General features: G+C 43.3%; 1 protein-coding gene across 12 annotated transcripts in view; it reads right to left on the reverse strand.

Annotated features, from left to right (window-relative positions):
- The window catches only part of RBFOX2 (RNA binding fox-1 homolog 2), a 280,295-nt gene that overhangs the window by 121,181 nt on the left and 135,521 nt on the right, over positions 1-23,593 (reverse strand). The window contains exon 1 of one of the 12 annotated variants that reach the window (XM_042993164.1): positions 6,760-6,790. The exons of 9 other annotated variants lie outside the window; for them this stretch is intronic. The gene's annotated coding sequence lies outside the window, so the exon portion shown is untranslated. 2 more of the 12 variants (XM_042993165.1, XM_042993163.1) reach the window with 2 other exon arrangements.

Raw genomic sequence — 23,593 nt, forward strand, 5'->3', positions numbered from 1 at the left:
CTTAGAATCCAATTACAAAACTTCCCACCCCTAAAAAATAGAAATAAGAAAAAAATAATGACTTATGGTTAGCTAGGATCTATTATTTTTACTGCTTGGCAAGGACAGTTGTTGACAGACATCCTTTAAGAAAAAGAAGGAAAGAAACAGCACCAGGCCCAAAGCAGTTACATTCCATGAAGTGGAAGCAGAGAGAGATCTGAGACCACATGTGTATCTTCCTTCCCTAAGGTACATAGCACAATTTCAATGTGAAGGTCAAAAGTTAAGAACTGATTTTCTGTTCTACTATAGGAGAGTGGTATCTCAATTATAACCAATTTAACTGTATTTTTTCGACGAAGAGCCCCTAAACTCTAACAACATTCCCCTTGTAGAAGAGTGCCGTGCGCCTTGTCAGGAAATCCAAGACGAGCACTAGACTCCCTCTCAGGAGGCCTTGCAGAGATTTACGATAATCTAAGGTGTAAGAATACAGAACTGATGTCATCCTTGCAATGCTAACGCCGCTCTGGAGAAGGACATGTGGTTCTATGGCTCTTTGTGAGAAAACTGACCTTTTTCAGAGAGAAAAATATCTTTGGAAAAAGGAACTATATGACTGCATACTATATATGTATATGTACACATACACACACACACACACCCTGACCCTTGGGAAAGTGGTCTGGCATAATTAACAAGATTAAAGAGGGATTTAGGATAAATAAGATGAAAGTCTGATCCTTACAGGATTAAACCCCAAATCCTAATATGAATCCAGCGATTTTTAAGATCAACACCATATAACAGGATTAAACCAATAGCCGCTTTTGTTTTCATACTGGAAACAATCACAGTTGGCAAATCCAGGGCCTGGAGCACCACCTCAGCAGTTAAACAGCGTGGCGTTGAGGGCTAAAAATAGGGCCCTTACTCCAGCTCGGCTTGCTGACTGCCCTATTTCCACGGGCCTAAAATCCTTTATGTGTAATTCCGAGTCCAAAAGGCTTGGAAAACTGCATTTCTTTCTTCCCTCCCCCACCCCCCCTTTTTTGTGCTGGTGGGAGATAGGTTCACTGGATAAAATGTGATGACAAAGTGTGACGACACCGTTAATGTCACCAGTATGAGTATGCAGAATCATTTAGCTGCAGATACATGAATGGCTGCGATTACAGGGTGTTGCCCACGGCCAACTACAGGCCGCGTATACCCTAGTATATGCTCTGGCTTTCCTTTCCAACATGCAGAAGGTTCCAAATTATGACACAATATTTGGCCCAAGAGCTCCGGAAAAAAGACCATGGAACTGTGTAGTTCTGTAGCTTAAAACAAAAGTAACCATGACATGAATAATGGCAAATCAGGAAAACAGACTTCAACTGCTGACGCGGTGAGCGACAACACGTGCAATCATTACCTAGCAAAGTGCGGCCAGTGTGTCCAAGATGGACACACACGGAGGGTGAGTTAGAAGACAGAGACACAGCCGGAACCAGACGTGCTGCACACTGATAACGACATCTTAAGAGTGGCGGTGTATTTGAAGGAAGACTTCTCAAAAGTCTGCTGTAGGCGTAAGTAACGGCATCCATGCCTCTTGGCACATTTATGTTTATACGTTAATTTACACACGCATCTCTCTTTGACAGAGAAACTATCAACGAACATAAAACTACCGATTTCTGCTTCCAGAAACAAGGAATACGTACACTCTCCCCTATTTCTCCCAGTTGAAGACCCTGGACATTTGATATGCTCAACAAATATAAAGACTCTTACAGGTGGAAAGAAGAAAGCCAACTGGATTGGGACCTCAGGACACGGTGGTGAACCCCCTTCCCAGGGTTTCCTTTTTGCCTCACAGAGCCTGGACTCGGGGAGCTGAAGACCCTGGAAATGGCAGGGGGTGCAGACAGAACAGACCCCAACAGAAGCCCGCTCTCTGCAATCAATGGACAAGGAAAGGGGAGGCCCAATCCGGCCAAACCCAACCTCACTGATCACGTCCCACCCACGGCGACAGAGGCCTAGTGGGGACCCCAAATTTCCACCCTTACCAGGCTATCACCAGGCATCCCAATCCCCCCGCCCAAGCAACATTAGGGAAGGAGAAATAGGGAGCCCATATGTTCACCCTCACAGACCTGTAACTTTTAGGAAACACCAGAAGAAAATCTTAAAGACCCAGGGCTAGCCAAAGAGTTCTTTTTGACCTGACACCAAAAACATGAGTCATAAAAGGAAAAATGGATGAGACTTTACCCAAGTTTAAAAAAAACTTGTGTTCTATGAAAAGGAAAGACAAGCCAGAGAGAGAGCGGTGCCGGGAACCACACATCTGCCACGAGGCTACTACGCAGAATACAGAAAGAACTCTTAGAAGTCAACAGTATGGAAACAATCTAATTAGAACCTGGGTAAGGCACTAACATTTCACCAGAGAGGATCTAAAAGACTAGATCAGCACAAAGAAAGATGCTGAACGTCATTAGCCACTGGGGAAATGCAAATGAAAACTTTGGCAGGATCCCCTTCGTGTATCCAGCAGAATGACGAGGGGAGAACAGTTAAACACCATCAAATACTGGTGGGGAGGCAGAGAAACTACATAACTCATCCACTGCTGCTGGGGATGTAAAACGGCACAGCCCCTGGAAAACAATTTAACAGTTCCCTAAAAAAGTAAGTATGCCATCGCCACGGGATGGTTGGCCGTGGCACACCTGTGCATTGAGCCCCGAGAACCGATTACACAAAAATCAATACCCAAGCGCTTACAGCGGCTTTATTCACGATAGGCAAAAACTGGAAACGATGCCGATGTCTCCCAACATGCGTTTAAACAAACTACGCAAACCACGGAATACTACGAAACAATAAAAAGGATGGACCGATACATGCAACGACCCCGATGAATCTCCAGAGAACTATGCTGTTCAAGAACGTGGTCTCGAAAGCTTCTACGCCGTACGATTTTATTTCTAAAACGTTCTTGCAATGACAAAATTACAGAAACGGAGAACAGATTGGTAGTTGCAATGAGTTAAGGAGAAGTAGGGGCAGGTGGGAATGCTATAAATGGGCAACAGGAGGGATGCTTGTGGTGACAGAAGTGTTCTGTGTCTTGACAGTGTAAATGTCGATGTCCTGGTTGTGACGCCGGGCTTTTGCAAGATGCTAACAATGGTGGCGTATCTCTGATTTCTTACAGCTCCAGTTATCTGAAAATAAAAGTTTAGTAAAAAGGCAAGTCTATCTGGTACTATAAAGGATGCGATTGGGACAACCAGAAAATTGGCACGTGGGCTGCCTATGAGACAACAATATCTATACTAAATGCCGCATTTATTTTAAGTGGACTGTGGTTATGGTTTTAGAAAGTAAACGTGGACGTATTTTGGACCAAAGGAACATGACATACATGTGTGTATACACACACACATACACATGTATTTTTAAGTTTACTTTCAAAGGCTCAGGAAAAAAAAATTATAGAAAGAGTATAATAAAGCAAATGTGGTAAAATGATAAAAACTTTTGGGGCGGTGAATATATTCATTACCTTGACTGTGTCACAGGTATTTCCCTATGTCAAAATCTCATGAAATGCCCCTTTAAAATATGGGTAGTGAGAGGCACCTGGGTGGCTCAGTCGGGGTTGAGTGTCTGACTCTTGATTTTGGCTCAGGTCGTGATCCCAGGGTCATGGGATGGAGCCCTGCGTTGGGCCACATGCTAGGCTTGGAGCCTGCTTAAGATTCTCTTTCTCTCTCTCTCTCTGTCTCTCTCTTCCTTCTTTCCCTCTCCCCCACTTGCACTCTCTCTCTAAAATAAAAATAAATGAATAAATAATAAAATACGTGTAATGAATCCATAATCATCTCAAAATAAAAAGTTTAATTAAGAAGAAACTACTTAGCCCTGAAATCCAGAATAATTTAAAGACATCTGCCAGCAGCTTTACCTGTTGATGTCACCAAGAACACTACAAAACAACTACACCTAACGTTTACATTTATTACATCATGTATGGGGTTACCAAAACGGTTTATGGCCTTTACAATGTATTCTTTGTGTTTACTAGACACATAGCTGCCTACATCATAGGACAAAATCAGATGCAGACGCCTCCTCATAACAGCCTTTCTATTTGTTACTCACGTGCCTTAAATATATTAACTAAGGGCACCTGGGTGGCTCGTTTGGTGAAGCGTCCAATTTCAACTCAGGTCATGATCTTGTGGTTCGTCAGTTCAAGCCCGACGGGCCCCCCTGACAGTGTGGAGCCTGCTTGGGATTTTCTCTCTCTCTCCTCTCTTTGCCTCTCTCTCTCTCAGATAAATAAACTTTAAAAAATTAATTAATTAACTAAAGGCTGTTGCTTTGGTATGGGCTATTAGAACTTAAGAGATATTGCCTCTATTAATATGTTTGATTGGCTTTCTTTCATTAGGGTTTTTTGAAAATTACTTTATGAAGAAAAAAATAAGGTGATAAATTCCATTTGATCATCAGTTTCAGAGTTAAAAATTTTTTATTATCTTCAGAGTAATTCCCTTCAATCACTTTAGCCAAAACCAAAATATGAGTATTAAACAAAAGATACACTGTTAGGTATGGCTATTTTACCAATTGAATATCTAATTAAGGACCAATACTGATTATGTAGAATCCTTCTAGAAAGTCTAGGTTAATACTACAGTACTTGTTACTTGCCACTTAAAACAATGAGAAAGGACCTATCACAGATACTTTGGATTCATCTTATAAAACTAAGATAACATGCACAAGTTCCTAGGAAAAAAAATATCAAAATTATGGTTTTTAGGAAACGGTGCCCCAAAGTATGCTCTTACACACCACCTGAATCAAGAGAATCTAGGAAAATCAGTCCTCCAAGTTCTAAAATATCCGTGAGCACAGGAAGGAATAACTGATTTGCTCTCTTTCCCTTTCAGTCCAGCCAGACTGTCTCACGCACACTCTATCAAGCTTTGGGCCAACAATTTTAGGAATTCATTCCTACCTTCACCCAAAACACATAAAAGTAATTAGATATGAGATGACGCAATGAACGGATTGACTCCGCGTCCAAACCCGGCCCACTGCGTATCCCCAGCACCCACAGTGGTGCTCGGCCCACAGGCATGCACAATGAATGTATTTACTGAAAAAAAAGAAAACCGAATAAAGGAACAGACAGTGTCCTAACTCTATTTAATGGAGTGGCCTTGCACCCCTAGTGCCCAGGCACCAAGAATTCTCTCCCTAAAATCCCGCCTGGCCTATTTGCCGCAGCATCAGTACCCTTGGATTTTGGACTGGCTCGTGGATCTTCACTACTGTTTGACCTAGCAGGCGTTCCTCAACCCGGGTGAGTAATAAGCCCACTCTGGCTGCGACTTTCTTACACATACACGCCCTCACTCCAAATATATCACCTGGATCCAGCCTGCTGCCTCCACCTTAACTACAAACTACCAGAGCTAGAAAACATCCCATTTCACATTCGCCTTCGTGATCCGGGTTCCTTGGCCTGTACGTCTACTCCACCTGTGCTTTTCGTGAGGGAAGATGTGACTCAGCAATTCTGTATTTGTTACTTTTCAGGATGGTGCAATTTCGTTTGCTCGCAGGATCTTTCTACGATGTATCCTTTTATACAACACGATAAATGACCTTTTCGGAGTCATGGTGAATGACAAAGCTTGGGTTGCAGCTGGTTTTCCAGTATCTTCGGTCCAGCCCATTAAATAACGTATCTCAAATCTCAGCTGTATCGATGACCTTAAAAATTTTTTAAAGTACTAGATAAAAAAATTCTTTAAAATCAAGATTCTATTACATGTATCTTTACCCTGAATTTAATCCATTGTCCATCCGCATGTCAAGCAACATTAATCATCGCTGAGCCTCCAAAACCTTCCTGTGGCACCAAGTTCACTAAATTTTGGCTAAGTCTCGATAGTGGTAGATGACAAAAGAGTTAATACATTCGTAGTATGGTTGGGCTTCACAGGGCCTATGATCCTCTGAAAATTGTGTGCAAAATGTTGTAAATATGTACATTGTTCTGGGGACCTGGTCCACAGCTTTCATTAGATTCTCAATGAGGTTCAAGACCCAAAATAAAGATTAAGAACCAATAGGCCAGAAAATTAACAGGGTTTTGAGATAATTCCTTCTTTATGGAGCTGTTCCATTCAAACACTCCTATTTTTCCTTGGTGAACAACTAATATTTCTGGTTTAGGTATTTCCCCTAAGCTCACATCCTAATCCTATCTCTTTTGAATGTTGCCCTTTGATTAAGGGACTTTTATTTTCATTTCTAAACCTCTCCTCCTTTCAGAAAACCCCAGCCCCTCCTCCTCTAAGGGCCAAGCCAGAGACCCAAATCCTAGCCCCACTGTATTCTTCCATGGCTGTGACCAACTGACAAGAAACTGTCCAGCTCCAACATTCCAACTGTCTTACTAGGGGGCTAGTCCACTGAGAGAGATCTCTGTTGTGTTTTGTTTTTTAACAGTTGTTTAAACCAATCTGGCTTCAAACCCTCAAGGGAAAATCTAGGGCCAAGAATCTTTTGTCCCTTTCTGGCCATGCCTGAATCTTCCTCAGGACGCCCTACATCTTTCAGTCTGAACAAGCTTTAATGACATTCTTCTATTGCAGACTTACGAAATAGAAATCCTTTGAGTCATTCAGAGAAAATTAGAGACTTGAAATGAGTGTCTCTTAACCATGTTTAAAACCCTTGTCCTACAACACTTACTTTTATCTTCGGAATCTGCCATCAGCCCAGAAGAGCACACACAGCCTTACTTTCTGAAATGTTCATTTAGGACTTAGAAGTTTAAATATAGTCTCTCTCACCCCGACTCTGGATTCTGATTTACACCTCCTTCTCATCCCTGAGATCGTGGCTCTATGCATACAGAATGTAAATACAGACTTTTGCGGGCAAGCTCCCTTCGAAAGGTTCAAGATAGCAGTCTACATGCAAAATAAGGATAACAGAAAAGGTTTCCCACAACCTCTCTAAGACAAATAATAAAAGTGAATAAAAAACAATGGGAGTTTCTGGTTAACTGAGAACTGTAATATGGGAGAATCACTCAAATAACACAGAACCCTAGTGAAAATATCTGGATCACATTATGAACACCCATATTGTAGAGTATGTGCAGACAGTGAAGGAGACTTGGCTAGATTTATACAGAACATACGCTCTTCTGGATAAACAGCTGATGAAAGCAGGTGTTGATTTCTTCTCAAAAACAGTATGGTATCTTACGTTCATAGGCAGTGACTCCCAGGTATTTGAACTTTCAGGATTTGTTCGCAGGCAACAAGGAGTTTAATGAACTATATTCTTTTGACCTTTTACTCAGAGATGCGTGAAGACATGTGATTTAGTCCACTTACAAACGCAATGAGAGACATGGCTACAGAGAACACGAAGTTTAAAGAAAACGATGCACTGGGGCTCTCAGTGTATTCCAGAGTGCCTTTATTATTATTTTTTAAAATCTTTTATCCACATTAGAGTCAGCACCACTTCCCCCTTCTCTTGCTTGTCTTGCTTCCATGAGTTCCATAGTTCCAAACTATTCATTTCAAAGGTTTACCCTTCCTGTTCTTACTTCTTCAGGCCAGGGGGCTTCCACTCGACAGTATCCTGGGGGAGTTGGTATGTTGCTACCTCCCTTGAAAGCTATTCTAAAAGGTCGCTGTTTTCCTTTGTGCTACGTACCTGGGGAGAGACCGATGAAAGGAAACTGAACCTCGGCAGCGCAAAAACAGGTTTCCAGGACCTACGCTCTAAAGTATCACTGGGTTTCCCGAAGCAATGTGTGTCCTATGGCTGGAGGAGAGGGAGGAACAAGAGAACTGTGAAGGTAAGATAAGGGAATAAAAACAAGGGAGGAAGCTTCGAAGGCCCAGGGCAGAAGGAATGAAGTTCTGACCAGCAGTTAAGTGGAGCCCGAGACTGAGCGTACGTCACCAGGCAGCAACAGAAACACAGAAGGGGGTGAAGTCCTGGGAGCAAGGAATTATTCAACTGAAATAAAGACTGGTCAAAGTGGAGACTGGTCAAAGACTGACCTCCTGCAGGAAGAGGTCAAGATCCAAATGATCGAATCATAAGGATATACTGAACTAGCCTAATCTGAGCTGTTCTTAGTCAAGAGGTTCCATGGGACAGGGCAAGGGAAAGTCTGACTTTTCCCAGTCTCATAGGAAGGAATATCATCAAACTCAAAGAAAAAGAAAATCAAGATCCAATAAATTTGTAAAAAGATACTAGCAAGGAATGGTTGAGTGATTCCTCAGTTAACCGAAGTGGGATTCAGTGTTGGGCTCTGGTCCCAAGGAAAACTAGATTGCCACCAAGCACCAGAACAAAAAGATAGGCAAGGAGACTAACCAATCCAGTGGGGGCAATGTTTAACCCCTGGCACATGGCTAATGAGACTCTGGACTATGTAAAGACTGTGCTACGGGAAAGCAGCTCCTTAACATAAGGCCAGACTAAACTTTCTGATTCAGAGTAGAGAAATAAACTCGCACGCCTTCTGTATCCATAGCTGGGCAGGGTGAGGGCAGACAGAGACTGACAATTTTAAGCAAGACAGTGCACTTGAGTTTAAATCCTTTCAACACCTACTAATGAGTACCTGATATGTATTCAGCTCTGCGCTAAGTGCTGGAACACTGAGAATTCATCCCATGACTATTTACCATAGGGCTGCTGTTAGTATCTGGTGTGTTAATGCCCGTAAAATGTTTCATGTAAAGCCTGGCAAATGGTAGGCATTCAAAAATCGGCAGTGGCTCATCAGCATCCTTATAATGATCACTGCCATTATCACAATACCTATTACCAGGTTGTAGGGATAATAGATTTTTAAATTCCAGAAGAAACAGCTTTAAGATGTGCATAATTTGTTGCCAAATGGTTTCTTGAGACTGTGCCCATCAGACCGAGGATTTATATTAAAAGTAGGACAAGACATCCCCCCACTCATGATCTAGTTTCTACAGGTCTTACTGACACTGTTTCTGGCAAATTTTCTCCATCAGTCATGGAAACATTAGCACCAACACAGTCTCGCACCCATGTCACCCATTTTTTTTTTTTTTTTTTTTACATCTTGTGAAGCTCACTTCAAAGTTTGTTGCTGACATTCACAAAAGGAGAAAAGCCACTGAGACTGCAGAGCAACCACTTTCAAATGCCAAAGATCAAAAGGGAGAAATCAGGGGGGTACAGCACAAGGCCCTTCCTTCCCTCAAGAATAAAAAATACATCACCATCGGGGCACCTGTGTGGCTCTGTTAATCGTGCGTCCGACTCTTGATTTTGGCTCAGGTCACGAACCCAGGGCTGTGGGATCGAGCCCTGCATTGGGATCCCCATTGAGTGTGGAACCTGCTAACGATTCTCTCTCCGCCCCCCCTGCCCCTTCCCTGCTCGCTCTCTCAAATAAAGAAAAATTTAAAAATAAATACATTACTGTCATCATCAACTCCTATAAACACTTAGAGGCCTTAGTAAAAACATACATGAAAAACAATATCCCTAGCCTCCCCAGGTAAATTTTATGAAATAACATTGTGAGGAAACTTGCCTAGCAAAGGGCAGCGGACTAGAGAAAAGCAAACCAGGTATGTTCTAACATTACCAAAAAGCCATTTAATTTAGAGTAAGGTTAGTTTAAAGGTTTGCAATATGTTTAACAGAAAGAAAATAAGACGCTCCATCCACATGCTGAACTTCTAGTAAACTCTTTAAGTTCTTAGAAAATGCATCCAATTCAGGAAGGAGTAAATGGAGAGAAGGCAGAACACGAGACATAAAAATACAAAGAAACAAAAGGAGAGAAAAGGAAGGGTAAAAACAGCAAGGACCAACCCTAAATATACGAGAGAAAGAGGAAAATAAGAGGAGAAAGTGAAAATGGAACTAATATTGGTTGAGTTCAAGTGAATCATAACTACTGCCCAGTTCAACCACTTTGCTTCACCAACGAAGAAACTGTGGCCACGTGCGGTTGAGTGGTAATTTGAGTTTACATAGCTAGATAATGGCAGGTCTATAAAGGTGGTTAATACACAGTAAATACTCAAATTTTTGGTGAATTAAAAAGGCAAGGGTGATGGTCTAAATGTTTGTGCATCCCTCCCCTCCAAAATTCTGTGGTAAAGCCCTAACCCGCCACTGTGGGTGTTATTAGAACACAAGGCCTCTAAGGAACTACTTACTTAAGGTTAAAAGAGGTCATGAGGGAAGTTCTTGATCTTATAAGATTAGTGTCCTTAGAAGAAGAGGCAAGGAGAGCTTGCCCACACATGCGCCCGCACATTCTCACTCTTGCTCTCTCCCTCATCACATGCATGGAGAGGAGAGAAGGTCGTATGAGCACACAGGGAAATGGTGGCCAACTACAAGCCAAGAGAAGCCGCCTCAGGATGAAACCTACTTTGCGGGCACCTTGATCTTAGACTTCCCAGCTTCCCGAACTGTGAGAGAGAGATTTCTGTTGTTTAAGCCACCTGATCAGTGGTAATTTGTTATAGCAGCCCAGCAGACTAAGACAACAGGCACTGAAGTCCTTTGGCAAAGTATTCAAAAGGAAAGGTTTTAGCTTATTTGTTGAGCCTAAAATATATACACGCCTTACCCTCTTTTCTTTTTCTTTTCTTTCCGTTAGAGAATGAGAATGGAACCACTGGCTAGGTGGAGGTAACACTTCTAAAGGCAAAGTTTCCCTACAAGGTATCTACCTATGTCAACTTTCAACCAACTAATAAATGGCCAAAACTTGATTCTGTACTCAGGAAAGTAACATATCCTTTACCTAGTCCCAAACGAGGCCCCACCAACTGCAAATAACAAGTGCTTAAAAATGTGTGTGCTTGCAGCCTCCACCATAGAGAAGTAGACTGCCGTTTAGAAAAATCTGACCCAGTTGCAAACACCCTTTCAACTTGGCTACTCTCCCCCAACCCCTTCTTGTCCCCTTGCCTTGACGTTTGTTTTTTTTTTTTCGGCCTTGACGTTTTAAATTTTATGTTATACTGGCAAAACACAGAAGAAGTTTTCACTATCAGCTTTTAAGAAATCTGCCTAATATATTTTGTTTGCTAAACAGCAAAAATAAAAGTAAAGAGTTTTAGGGGCACTTGGGTGGCTCAGTGGGTTAAGTGTCCAACTCTTGATTTTGGCTCAGGTCATGATCTCATGGTCGTGAGACGGAGTCCTGCATTGGCCTCTGTGCTGACAGCGCTGAGCCTGCTTGGGATTCTCTCTGTCTCTCTCTGCCCCTTCCCCACTTATGCTTGCTCTCTCTCTCTCTCTCTCCCCCACAAAATAAAAAAATAAACTTAAAAAAACAAAAAGAAAACAATGTAAACTCTAACACAATTTTTTTTGCTAATAAAATTTTTTAAATTTTTGTTAATAAGTTTTTCTGATACATTTTTTATTATGGTTAAAAATTAGTTTACTTTTGGGGCACGTGAGTGGCTCAGTCAGTTAAGCAGCCAACTTGATCTCGCATTTTGTGAGTTCGAGCCCCATCCAAAGCCAATTCGGATACTCTGTCCCTGTCTCCATCTCTGTCTCCCTCCCCCACTCATTCGTGTTCTCTCTCTCTCTCAAAATGAATATACCTAAATTTTTTTTTAACGTTTATTTATTTTTGAGACAGAGACAGAGCATGAATGGGGGAGGGTCAGAGAGAGGGAGACACAGAATCTGAAACAGGCTCCGGGCTCTGAGCTGTCAGCACAGAGCCCGACTCGGGGCTCGAACTCACGGACCGTGAAATCATGACCTGAGCCGAAGCCAGCCGCTTAACCGACTGAGCCACCCAGGCGCCCCTCAAAATAAATATACTTAAAAAAATTAGTTTACTTTTTAGTGAAAAGCAGTGAATCTTAAGGGTTCAAAGGAAAATAAAAGTTATTGGAAAAATGCAAATTAGCAATATACAAAAGTTGCACTTTTAATTATGCCTTTTAGTAGTGTCCTTTTCCAAAGCAGTTGCCAGCAATTACCACGGACTGGAAAACTGATGAGTGAGTGGGCTAAATATATAAAAAACAAAAGAATAAGAAGAACTCAGTTTATAAATATGAAGGGAGACACTTAGCATTTCTAATGTCTTAAATTTGTCAATGAAATGTACCCAGAAAAAAAGATCGTACCAAGAAAAGGGAGCAAAAGGAATTCTGTTCTCTTATGTAACATCTCTTAGGTAATACTACACGACACCTTACAGATGAAAGCCCCGCTGAGTCTCGAAATAAAGCCTCTTTAAATGGACGCCTATCGAGTCCATCTTGTCTGCTCTGGAAAAAAAAAAAAAATACAGCCAATATACACTCTGTCTAAAATTTACATAGTGGGTCGTATTCTGAAAATGCATTTTTATTTCAACTGTTTAGAACTCTGGTCACATCGCCCCATTAAAGGAAATGCACACACATTTAAATGGTGGCCGAATTTCCAGACCAGGTAACAAGAACTCAGCGATGACGTAGCGGGGGTGGTGGGGAAGAACGCTTGAGTAACACCAACCAGTAACAGATCTAAAATGCCATACATCTGAAATAAAAATCAACAGAAAACAAGACCGTTAAAACAGCAGCAAATTACAAATAATGCCGATGTAATTAAATAAGAAATACTTTTGATTTATTTTTTACATGCAAAATCATCTTGCATGTTGTTTAGGAGAGAACAGATTTAATTCACTGACAAAGACAGTGGAGACACCCATGGAGATTTAGGGAAGAAGTAAGACTTTCAAGGGTTTTAGTGACCGGTGCAATTTTTTTAATGTGGCTTTCTAAAATGTAATTTGTTTTACTTTAACCCCTACAACATTTCCATTTTCCGCAATACAAATATCATTAAGACAGAATGCAGCAGAGGCTGATCTGAAACCTCTCCAAGGCTGGTACCATGAAGCTCGACTGATGGTACAGTATAGACCCCCAAACACACCCAGGGACAAACGGTCCCTACTAAATGAGAAAAAGACTGAATGACAAATACAAAGAGAGTTCCACCCTACAAATTCCTGTAGTTACTAAGTATTCCCTTGTTAATGAAAAAGTAACAAGTAGAAAACCTCCGGAATCTAACACCCATTTGACAAATATTTATTGAACGCCATTCACTATTCCAGACACTAAGGATACACAGCAGTAAATAAACCAGACATCTCTATAGGAGAGACAAGTAGTAAAAAAGATGTTTTTATGACATGCTAGAAGATGGCAGGGGCCATGGAGAATTTAAAGAAAAAAACTGAAGAGGTTAATATTTGGGCAAAAATGTGAGGGAGACGAAGGCGACAGACACGAGGGGATCTGGAGGAGAGCATGACAAGCATGGGAACAAGTAGAGAGTGCCCGGCACATTTCAGGAAACACATCAAGAAAGCCCGTGGCTGGCAGACGGGGAGAACAGAATACAGAATGGGGACAACAGGGGGAGACAGGGATCAGAGAGGTACCTGGGAGCCAGCTCAACATTGCCTTGTAGGGACTCTGGCTTTTCTTCTGAGTGAAACACATTGGTGGAATTTTGAGCGTGATCAGATGTATATTTTAAAAGGGTCATGACAAATGCTGTGTACAGAATAAATTATTTTGGGGCACCTGGGTGGCTCAATCAGTTGAGCATCCGACTTCAGCTCAGGTCATGATCTCACGGTTCATGGGTTCGAGCCCCGCGTCGGGCTCTGTGCTGACAGCTCAGAGCCTGGAGCCTGCTTTGGATTCGGTGTCTCCCCCTGTCTCTGCCCCGCCCCACCCCCCCCAACTCTGTATCTCTCCCAAAAATAAACATTAAAAAAAATTTTTTTTAAAGAATAAATTATTTTGAGCCCATGGTAGAAAGCAAGAGACCAGGTAAACTAGGCAAGAAAGGAAGATGTACTGATAGGAGCAGTAGAGCTAATGAAAAGGGATGGAATCAAACTTATTTTTGAAAGGCAGAGCTTAAAGGATTTGCTGACCTAATGAGGGAAAAAGAATCCAGGGTGACCAAGGTTTCACTGGCCCAAGCGACAGAATTATGCATTATCAGAGATGAAAGCAAAAACAAAAACCTTTAACTATTGCATTTAGACTATGAAAATATAAGAAGAACCAGAAGTCCATCTGAGATATATTTGGAACCTGGACTCAGAATTCACAAGATGCATATGTTCCAGGTTGAGGCATGACAGTTGATAAGCGATGAAACTGCACTCAAAGGAAGTGGCCTTTTTGAGGTATACATGCTTTCAAAACAGGAAAATAGGGGATAGAAATTGAGACAGTGCGTATCCGTGAAATACCTATTTGGAAGATTCAGATCTACACAGGTTAGAGATCTACAAAAGGAACAAGGGCAGAACAAAGGGTCAAAGGCAGTACAAGCATGACAGAGAACTTAAATCTCAGGGCATAAATATAACCAAACAATTCTGGAATAGGTTTGGGATTTGCTTGAGTACTACTCGGTTAAAAAAAAAAAAAACAAAAAACAAAAAACGCTTGCCTTAACTTGCTTTCTTGTTAGGAAGAATAGGGTTGAATTTCAATGTATTTTCACAGATGGAAAGGAAGAGGAATCAAGAGCACATTATTTGGATTTCAAAGAGATTCGATGATTCTTTCTGTCCTACAAAACAAAACACCAAAAAACTGTTGATGTTCTCAGCTCAATGTATTCTCAGATGTTAACAGATTCAGAAGGCCCTTGTCTAAAAACAGAAACAAAACCACCTAAAATGATCCTACACTGTTAACAAGGCTAAAGAAGTGGTAGACACATTGATAAGAGAGTTAAAATCTATGCTTGCCAAAGATTGCAAGATAGCCTGTGTCTATTTTCTTTGATGTGACTGATATTAGTACAGTGAATGCTTTCAGTTGACAGGAAAAGTTTCCATTACAAGACTGCAAATTACTAAGACAACTCCTCACACAGCTAGGAAATGAGCTTGCAAGAATACAGAACTAAGGAGAGAATGTCTACCCTCGACCATAAGCACAGGTCTCAGAGAAGAGAAAGACAGAGGATACAAAAGGAAAGCGTAACATACGGCAAAAAATTAAAAAAACAAACAAACACAAATAGCATCCAAATGTGATTTGTACGTCATTATAAGGGTGATATAGAATTAGCTGTATGAGTGCATTTTTTTCTTATTTCTAATAAAGTTGTTTTTCACTATCATTCTTATTTCTTAAGTTAATCATAAGAGTTAAACAATATAAAAGATCAGAGAGTCCCCTGGACCCAGATGATCGACGGTTTTGGCTATCTGGCCTGGTTTTAAGTGGAAGCTCATTCATTCCATGAGGATAGATGAAATCACTAAATGAGAGAGAATCAAGGAAAAAGTCCAAAGACCTAGCCCAGAGTATTATGGCTTTAAAACAGAGAAGTAATCACCAAAGAAGTAAGAGGAAAACTAGGGAAGTGTGATGTCCTGGAAGTCAAGTACCCAAAAAAGTGCATGAGAGGGAGGGAAGGATCGGGGATGGTATGTTCTGCAGACAGGCCAGTGAACATGAAGACTGAGACCTGGCCACTGGACTCAGCAGCATGGAAGTTACTGGTAATCTTGACAAGAGCCAGTTCAGTGGTACGGTGGCAATAAAAACCCGAGTGGGTGTAAGGGTGGATGAGTGGAGAAGAAGTGATGTAAGCAAGTACAGATGACTCTACTGAGTTTTCCTCTAAAGGAAAAGAAATTAAGCAGCAGCCGGCAGAAAAGTGAGGTCAGGAGTATTATTTTTGAACGGACGAAGGAACAGCTTAGTTGCATTGTTAATGAGACTCATCTAGTAAAGACAGAAAACCGATGACCTAAGAGAGAAGGGACAGAATTGCAGGGTCCAGGTCCCAACCGGGCCAGCAGAAATGGGACCCAGTGCACAGCGGTGTGAGCCTCATACAGGAATGCGACTGGTTCATGTACAGTGACAGGAGAGACCACACGTTTACTGCCATGGACAGGAGATGGGCACGCGTGCTGATGAGAACTCTCCTGATGGCTTGAGTTTTCTCACATATCCTCTGGAAACGCCAAGATCCGCAAACAGAAGCCAAAAGTTGGTTGTTCAGCAACAGGTGTGGCCTTCTGGGGAGCCCGGCAGAAATGGCACGGTACCCAGGCACCTTTCTCTCCTGCTCTCTTCTGGTTTCCATTACTGTGGTACCACTTGTCATCTCCAAATGGCATAACCACTTCTTCAGAAGGAAGGGGGGAATGGGAGACACAAAGAAGTCACTGGTCCACGGTGATTCAGAAATCTAGCTGGGCAAAAGCTGGAATCCTTTATTAGGTCTCAAGGTCGGGGGCCACAGTTCTCCATGGCTTGTCAGAGTCATCCTTCCAGGGGAGGCAGCGTGCGTTAGCAACTTAGCAGTTGGCTGGGCCCGCTTCCTGCCAGAAGACTTTGGGGGGGGGGGGGGGGGTTCAACAGCCTCTTTTCATTTTGTTCTGTTCCCTTTCCTTTTCCATTGCAGCTGCAGTAGGTCTCCTGTGACTCTCGATGAGATTCACTGCATTAGACAAAAGCTATATCCACAAGTATCTTCAAGATAAGCCCTTCTCTGCCTGTGCTGCTGCTAACACGGCGAGAAGCCCTATTGTGTGACTGAGGGATCTTCTGTGTGACTCTAAAGGCACCACCTTTGATTTTTCCGGGGTCTTAACGAAAGGTCTCACGGTCCCATCTGCAGCTTCACCTTTAGACTACCATTCTCTCCCGGCAGTGCCCTTGAACTGACCTTTGCAGGAACCCAGTTCTTAAATTTGCCCATCATTTGCCAGGTGTAATGCCTGAGAATCTCCAAAACCACCAAGCCCTGGCTCCTTTTGTTAACAGTCCTTCCCTCAATGTGTTTCTCTCCTCTCACACTTGACCCGCAGCAGCAAGACGTAACCATGGGGCACCTCCAAGGTTTTGCTTGGAAGTGTACTTTAGCCAGATCTCCCGGTTCGTGGGGCAGGAACACACGCTGCTTGCCACATAACTGCAAACAATAGTGTTGCTCAACTTTCTGCCCGAACGGAACGAAGATCTCCTTTTCTCCAGTTCCCTTTCCTTTAAACCCTCAAGGCCATCTCCTCAAAGTCCCAAACTTCACAAGTAACATGTGCCAGGTACCCTAATCTTTCACTAACGGTTCTCGAAGTCCACTGCCCAGTTCCCAAGTCACTCCCACAAATTAATTTCTGCTAGGGGAGCAGCACGCCACTTGTGGTACCAGAATCTGCCGGCAGTTACCTATTTCTGGTGAAACAGATCAACTCTCGCCACACAGTGGCTTAAAAAAAAACCCATTTATTATCTCTTAAGTTTCTGTGTATAGGGAAGCCAGGCGAAGCTTAGCTGGCTGGGTGCATCCGGTTCGGGGTCTCCCACAGGCCGCAAGCAGGGTGTCGGCTGGGGCTGCAGTCATTCCGAGGCTGGACTGGCCCGGCTCGGCTGCCAAGCACACTCACCGGGCTGTTGGCAGGCCCAGGCCTTGGCCCTGGACACCAGCTCCTTGCCACGTGGGCCTCCCGGCAGGGCTGCTCAACACGGCAGTTTGTTCCTTCCGATGGAAGGGCTCTGCGAGACAGAGGGCTAGAGGGGCTGGCATCCAAGGTGAAAGCCACAATGTTCTGTAATCAAATCTTGGAAGTGACATCCCGTCACTCTTGCCATATTCTAGTGGTTCGAATCGAGTCACTAGGCTCAGCCTACACGGAAAGGCAAGGGTTGACACGAGGGCATGACTACCAGGAGGTCAGGATCGCTGCAGACCATCGCTTCTCGGCCTTTGGCTAAGATCAAGTGTAGAATCACTGCAGACCGTCCTGGTTGATCGTAGACTAGCTGGTGACAAGTACCTGGCCACGGGGCCTGACTCCTGCTTCTGCGTCAGAAGGTGTAATAGGACATGAAATTATAGTTGTGAAAGGACTGGCCTCATACATAGGAGGTAGACGGGAATTTCTTTTCGCTTCTCCCTTCCAACCCCAACCGTCTTTAACAATCCTGAGAATGTCTCTGGCATAGGATGTGATCTGTAGACACCCAGCGCCAGAGAACATGGTATTGAGCAACATGCAGAAATAAGATTTGACTTTTAGTGAGTCCAGGAAACTTATTTTCAATAAACTAAATAAACTAAACAAGAAAACAAAAGGATAAACACCCAGAATAAATGAACGACAGCAGAGGGGAGCATCTACAAAAGAGCCACTGCTCTCCCTATACGTGTGCCCCCCACCCTGGCATCTGCTTTTAAATTGTAATGTTTGTGAGATTTTCAGTCCAACCTCAGCAAAAAATAGATCGCTTTTTATCTAACTGGCAACTACAAGTGCAATAAAGAGAATAAAGCATTAAGGATGTCTTATTTAGGGGCACCTCCTAGGTGGCTCAGTCAGTTAAGTATCTGACTTTGGCTCAGGACATGAACTCATAGTTCAGGAGTTCTAGTGCGGAGCCTGCTTGGGATTCTCTCCACCTCCCTCTGCCCCTCTCCCACTTGTGTGCACTCGCTTTCTCTCTCTTTCAAAATAAAGAAACTTTAAAAAAAAAAAAAAAAGAATGTTCTTATTCAGATGCCCATTCACTTTTGAGAAACAGCATTCAACAATGTGACTGGTAAGTGATAGGATTCCCATTTTATAGCAGAGACAACAAGGGGTATAAAGATCATGTGATTTGTTATGATCACACAGCAGGTTAGCAGCTGAGCCAGGAATGGAACCATAATCAGCATATGATGCAACACACAATGAAGCTACAATCACTCATTTCTGATGGTCACGGATGTGGTCATCTGGCTAAAACAGTCAGTGAGTAAAGGGCTCATCTCGCACTCAGGAGAAGTGACAGTAATTTTAAAGAATGAAAGGTAGGCTTTGATTTATTTAATGTCTGAATTAATGATCTAGATGCAAAGAAGCAAGTAAAACACCGAATGAGTGCATACACGGTACGAGTACAGAACTCTACAGATTCAAGGGGAATCAAAAGCCAGTATTTCAGTCGGATACTTTGCTGCATACACAGCTCATTATACTGAGATTATCTAATTAACCTTTCCACCGGCATTGCAGACTACCTGTTCTCTGATGGCCTCACGTTACAAGGACTATATGTTATCTCATTTAATAAAAGTGAGGGAGTCTGAAAAAGCACGTGTGAAGGGGAGCAGCGGAGGACATGAATTCTAAACAACAACGCAGTGCTTGAAACCAGACCATGAGTTTCAAAAGCCACACATTTCCAGAACCAAGAGGAGAAAAAAAGGAGCTAGTGAAGGAAGATTATAACTCCTAAAATGTGCTTCATTCATTGAGCAAGGAAACGAAGGGACCTGAGAAAGCGTCTGGGAGTCGCAGGCTCACCCCCTCCCTCCCTCACAGGTGTGCTCTGACCACAGTGATTTTCGAGGCCTGCAAACAAACAACTTAAAACCTGCAAAAACACATTATTTGCTTAACTGGTTCCAAATTTATTCCCTTAATATGGAAGTTTTTTAACAACACACGCAGTTCCATACTCTGGTTTGAAACATGACAAAAGACACTTGTTTAAGGTCAAATGCCATATCAAAACAAAGAGTCTTATAAATCATACCTAGTAAAACAGGCAGCTTCCTTATACAACTGCAAGCTTCCCGTATGCATTCTTCATGGAGGAGAGAGACAATAAATAAACGAACATACAGCAAGTCAAAGAGACGGTGGTAGGTGCTATGGGGAAAATAAAGATGGGAAATGGAGGCGAAATGCTAGGCAGAGAGGTAGGAATTACCATTTATATGGGGTGCTCCTGATAACGGAACTGAGTAGAAACTTCATGCAAACAAGGGAGTCTTGCTGCTATCTGGAGAAAGAGCAGGGGTTTAGGCAAGTGCTAAGGCCCGGAGACAAGGGTGTGCTTGATATGTTCAAAGACAGGCCAGGAGTGTAGAACATAAAGTCAAAGACTTAGCCAGGGGAGCCAATCATACAGGGCCTTGTAGGCCAGCCAAGGGCATCTGACTTCTCTGAGTGAGATAGGAAGCTAGTGGAGAGTTTTGGGCATGGGAACAATATAATGTGACATTTAAAGGGATCTGACTGCTGACGGCTGTGTTGAGGACAGACTTCAGGAACAGGGTTGGGGAGAGAGAACAGAAGCCAGAAGGCCAGTCAGAAAATTATTATAATAATATAGATAAGACATCACGGTGTCTTAGGCCTGGGTGAAAACAATGGGGCTCATGAGTAGTCATCAAGCTTCATGTTCATTGTGGACACCACACCTTTCCTTATGCCAGCTTTCCATCTGGCTTGTCTCCGTTAGTCTGCTAGGATCTAATGTAAATTACACTTCCTAAGAAACCTTCCCCCAGTCAATCCCATCTTCAGTGACTGCCCCTTTTCCTCAACTCCTATTGACGACTTTCCATACCACCCACGGACTGTCGTCTTTCCTACAGTTATGTATCTACTTAGCTTCTGTGTCTCTTTAACCTCATTATCCTTAAGAAAGAAAATACAACTTTTGGGATCCTCATTTTGCTACATAAAATATTCAATAAATGTCTGCTGATAATAAACTGAATCATTTAGAAATTACTATCCCTCTAGAGAAATTACCATACACTCACTCCCTGCTTAAACTGTCAAAGTCCGAGATGCCTGACACGGCTGTCCCAAGGAAACCCCTGCCCATCACCCAGGCCACACTTCACCTCAAGCTACAATTCTAAACAGCTTCTTACTGAGCCACAATAGTTTCTCTGGACCAATGGTTTTCAAAGTACAGTTTCTGAACCAGCAGCATCAGCATCACCTGGGAATTTATTAGAAATGTAAATTCCCAACCCCAGACATAATGCGTCTAAAATTCTAAGGGCGCGTGGGTGGCTCAGTCAGTAAAGAGTCTGACTCTTGATTTTGGCTCAGGTCATGATCTCACGGTTCGTGAGATCGAGCCCTGAGTTGGGCTCCGCAGTAACAGCGCAAGGCCTGTTTGGGATTCTCTCCCTCCCTCTCTCTCTGCCCCTCCCCTGCTCATGTGAGTGCTCTTTCTCAAAAAAATTAATTAATTAAAAAAAACAAAAAAGCAAAAAACCTCTGGAGGTGGGCTCAGTGATCTGTGCAGTCTGATGCACTATAAATTTGGAGAACTACTATGCTGGCTTAAAGGTTCAACTAATTACCCTGTTTTTCCAAGAGGTTTCTAGAACGATTCCATCCTGGCTCACACCCTCATTCGCCTCAACCACCATCAGAAGTCAAGACTTCCAGATGGCTCATTCCAGAGAGCTTCACACATCTGCTGCTCTGATCCTATCACCCACTCGGCCCACCCTAAAAGTCAAGAGCGATCTAGTCAAGCCCTAGAAGTCAAGAGCGACCTAGTCAAGCCCTAGAAGTCAAGAGCGATCTAGTCAAGCCCTAGAAGTCAAGAGCGACCTAGTCAAGCCCTAGAAGTCAAGAGCGACCTAGTCAAGTCCTAGAAGTCAAGAGCGATCCTCAGTAGACTCTCCTGTATACTGGCTCTCTTCTCTGTGATGGTCCGTTCACCTTTCTGCTCTAAAGGAAACCTGACTGCCCCTCACAATACTGCTTCTTCTGCGGCGAAAGCTTTTCTCCCACCCCTTACATACCTCAGTGGGGGCAAGTAGCCTCCTTGAGCCCCATCACCATACACCCTCGGACCTTACAGGTATCCTCCTCGTTTCCCAACAGTACTTCCCAAACCATTTCTCTTCCACCACCCTAACCACAGGTCCTTTGAAACAGAGATCACCTCCTCAAGCCCTGGCACACGGCTCCCTCTCTTCTCTCCTTTACCAGCCTTATCCTTCCTGACAACTTCAACACCTGCCTAAGGTGACTCACTCGACACTCCGGCCTCCTAGCCGTGTCACTGTTTCAATGTCTTTAGCACCAGCTATTTTTTTTCACCACTTCACCTCAGCACCCACCTGGCATCATATCCGGGCACTGTCTTCACCAGTAACAGCACCTGTCGGGCACACTTGGAGGACACCACCCTCACCCTCTCAAGGCTGCTCACTCCAGCAGCTCTCCCACGCCGCATTACTCTGACCTCCTTGAGACCTCAAATCTACAAGTAGACCTACTACTTTTCTACTCCTTCTCCTCCTCCTCCTCCTCCTCCTCCTTCTCCTCTTCCTCCTCCTTCTCCTCCTCCTCCTCCTCACATTCTTACTTCCCTCCTAAGCCAGTTTACATTCGAGGGTCTAACACTATACACAGCCCTTTTCAAAAGTCTTAATTCCTGGGGAGCCTGGATGGCTCCGTCGGATAAGCGTCTAACTTCAGCTCAGGTCACGATCTCACAGTTCACGGGTTCGAGCCCTGTGTCGGGCTCTGTGCTGACAGCTCGGAGCCTGGAGCCTCCTTTGGATTCTGTGTCTCCTTCTCTCTCTGCCCCTCCCCTGCTCACGTTCTCTCAAAAATAAATAAACATTTAAAAAAAAATCTTTTTTTAAGTCTTAATTCCCTTGCCCCTTTTTCTCTCTGTCTAACTCATCTGATGAAATCTCAACTCCTGATCAAATGCAACCACCTGCTTACTCCTCTCTTGCATCTAAACGGAAGACTGCTGGATAAAAATCACCCAACTGACCTGCCAGCACTCACATCAGGTTTATGACCACAGATCTTAAGCCTATCATACCTCGCTGGTACACTCACTTCCCATTTTACGAGATGACCACTGTTTCACACCGTGCCCTCTCTCCACAAATCTGCCCTACTTCTCCACTCCCTACACTGCCATTTTCAGCTTTGTTCATCTTCTATCTATCAAGAAAGCAGGCACAATCTTAGGACTCCCTCTTCTGCCCGAAAACAATGCTGCCAGCCTACCCGGCTCTAAACGCACACACTCTGCCACCCTTCCTACTAAAAAGGAAAACTTGCTTCTGGCCCTGTCTAAGGCCAATCCCTCTTCTGTGTGCTGGGTATAACATACTCTGGTCCTGCAATTAGCTTTTCTTTTCAGCGTCCTCAATTTCTCCCCTCTACTGGCTCTTTTCTACTGACATAAAACATGCCTGGATATCACCTATCTTTTAAAAAAATCTTCCCTCGAACCCACGTACCCATCCAGTCCCTGCCCCAATTCTTCGCCCCACTCTAAACAGTCACGGTCTCAACAGCCTCACCTACCAATTAACAACTCAGCCCATTCCCACTGGCTTTTTTATCCACATCATTCCAACTGAAAGAGCCCTTACCAAGTTCACCAATAACCAACATCCTGCCAGGCCCACGACAAATTATTTGGTCTTAAACTATCCAAACCCAGCACTTTCCTCTCCAGAGTCTAGGCTATCACATACTTGCCCTGTCTCCCTCCTACCCTACTCAGTTCTTAGTACCCTTTAGATCTCTACTGAAATGCCTTGGGGCTTCGGCACCAGCCAGATTCTCTGGTGATGTTTTCTCCCAGGCTTTAAATATGCAGAGATGAATCACAACCTTACCACCCTAACTCACACCTCTCCCCTGAGCTCCAGACTCATATCAAATTGCCACTGAACTTCTCCACTTGGATGGTCT

This window comes from Panthera tigris, chromosome B4, assembly GCF_018350195.1.
Source record: "Panthera tigris isolate Pti1 chromosome B4, P.tigris_Pti1_mat1.1, whole genome shotgun sequence".
In the NCBI taxonomy this organism is placed as follows: Eukaryota; Metazoa; Chordata; class Mammalia; order Carnivora; family Felidae; genus Panthera; species Panthera tigris.